Below are 2706 nucleotides of genomic sequence, written 5' to 3'. Positions count from 1 at the left end.
CCAATTCTGACGATCGGAAGATTGGAAGGTTGGCAGTTAGAGGCTCAAGTGCTGCATGATGGGGTGAGCTGCTGTCACTTATCCCAGCTTCTGCCAACCTAGCAGTTCAAAAGCATGCAAATGCAAGTAGATAAATACGTACCACTTTGGTGGGAAGGTAACAGCGTTCGGTGCAGTCATGCTGGCCACATAACCACAGGAGCAGTCCTCGGACGATGCTGGCTCTTTGGCTTAGTAACGGAGATGAGCACTGCTCCCTACAGTCGGTTATGACTAGACATTCATGTCAAGGGACTACCTTGACTAACTGAATACCTAACTGAATACCAAAGTCAGAATTGTCCATGCCATCATATTTCCAATTTCAACCTTCTGTCCAGGAGGAATTCTAAAATGTCCTCCAGTTTGAGCATGACTAAGACGCATGAATTTATATTTATGAGTGCTTGTAGCTTTTATTTTGAAATGTCCTATGTTTTTCTTGAGTGTCCTACATTTTATGGTGCCTTGTCTGTCTTTCCAGTTATGACATCTTGTCACCCTGACTTTCCTCATCACTATTTATGCCACTGAATCTGTTTTGCCCCCCTAAACTAGTCTGCGGCCTCAGGTGTAGTGAAGGGCACTATCCTATTGCCAATGTTGATGTAAAATTCAACTACCAGCCCACTCCCTGGCAGTTGAAGGGGAATGCCACTGTGCCTTTCTCCTAGGACAGCAAAATATTTTGGGCTGGCTCTGTTCTTTGGTGGTAAAGGTGAAAAGGACAGACTAAGCCTCTTCAGCCAACTTAGCTTCAGCACTAGACTACTGTTACCTTTCGTATCTGTTTTCATTTCAGTATAGATTTCTGACATTTTATTGGAATCTGACTCTCATTTGCTTTGTCCCTTGACATTGAGACAGGAAGAGTGTGCTGGACAAAGGAATAGCTTCAACTTCATAATAGAAGTGGAGAAGGGTGAAAACTGGCTGCCCTTGGTAGAAAGTGGCCAGATACCAGGTCAAATTGCTTGTCCATTCAGCCCAGCTACTTGATCCTTTTAATTGGAGATAGCAGGGGTTGAATCTGGAACCTCCTGTCATTCAGACTATATGTGCCATCATTGAATTGTTGATGCTGAGCCCATCTGAGGGTACTTTCACTCTACACAGTTATAGCACTTTGATTCCACTTTAACTGCGGTGGCTGCATCCTATGAATCCCAGGATTTGTAGTTTGAGGAACCACTAGAGATCTCTGGCTGGGAATTCTAAATGCTCTTCCCTAAACTGCAAATTCCAGGTTTCCATAGGATGTTTCCAAGGCAGTTGAAGTGCTATGACTGTGTGGTGTGAAGGGGCCCCTTCTAGCTTCATAAAATTTAAATTCCTTTCTTTGGGGACTCTAGGCTAGAATCCTGAAACTTGTCATATCACTATATTTGTTGACCCTGGGAGTCTACTATGGAGGTTAGATTCTTGGAAATGAAAGAAAACTGTGCAACTTAGGAAGCTTTATTCAAGTGTCTGTGCACTGTGCTCTTTATTTGCAGAAGTAGTACCATTCCCCTTCACCTATGCTAGCTACTCAGCCCATCCTGAGGATTGTGTTTTGCAACATTCTGTGAGATCACAAGATCTTCAGCTGTAAGGATATATAATTGAATACCAAAGTCAGCATTGCCCATGCCATCGTATTTCCAATTTCCATGTATGGTTGTGAAAGCTGGACAGTGAAGAAAGCTGATATGGACAGAGTCGACTCATTGGAAATGTGGTGCTGGAGAAGAGCTCTGCAGATACAGTGGACTGCTAAAAGGACAAATAAATGGGTCTGTGAGCAAATCAAGCCTGAACTCTTCCTAGAATCCAAGATGACTAAACTGAGACTGTTGTACTTTTGGATATATCATTAGAAAGCATGATTCACTAGAAAAGACAATAATGCTTGGCAAGGTGGAAGGCAGCAGGAAAAGATCATTTTCCAGATGGATAGACTCAATCAAGGAGAAAGCCACGGCCCTGAGTTTGCAAGACCTGAACGAGGCTGTTGATAACAGAGAGATTTCTCATTCATAGGGTTGCTATAAGTCAAAATGGACTTGACAACAAAATGTGAGAGAATTGCTTCTTCTGCACCCACATGAAATATTCCTTCAGTCCCCAGATTTCTAGCATTGCAGAGTGAGACACTGAAAATCATTCATACTTAGAATTGTTCTATTTGCTATGTTCTCATTGCTCTTGGTCACTTTATTTGCCCCTTTTCTTTGGATACTTAAACTCTTATTTTTAAATGACTTATGACATCCTTAAGACAAACCTACTATGGGGTTTTCTTGCCACGATTTGCTCAGAGGAGATTTGCCATTGCCTTACCCTGAGGCTGAGAGCATGTGACCCACAAGGGCACCCAGTGGGTTCAATGGGCAGAGTTATAGTTCAGCACTTGAACCACACTACACCACACTTAATATAGGACTGATCTGCACTGCAGAATTAATACAGCTTGGCACTGTTTTAACTGCCATGGCTCAATGATATGGCATTCTGAGATTTGTAGTTTTGTTGGCTATTTAACTTTGTCAGATAGCTCTAGTGCTACAACAAACTACAAATCCCAGGGTTCCCTAGGATGGAGCCAAGACAATTAAGTGGTGTCAAGTTGTATTATTTTTCTGGTGTAGATTAGACCATAGTCTCTATTTTAAAGAAAAGGAATTG

This window comes from Sceloporus occidentalis, unplaced genomic scaffold (genome assembly GCF_023333645.1).
Source record: "Sceloporus occidentalis isolate IW3139 unplaced genomic scaffold, rSceOcc1.0.p SCAF_1, whole genome shotgun sequence".
In the NCBI taxonomy this organism is placed as follows: Eukaryota; Metazoa; Chordata; class Lepidosauria; order Squamata; family Phrynosomatidae; genus Sceloporus; species Sceloporus occidentalis.
This window is presented reverse-complemented; position numbering follows the sequence as displayed.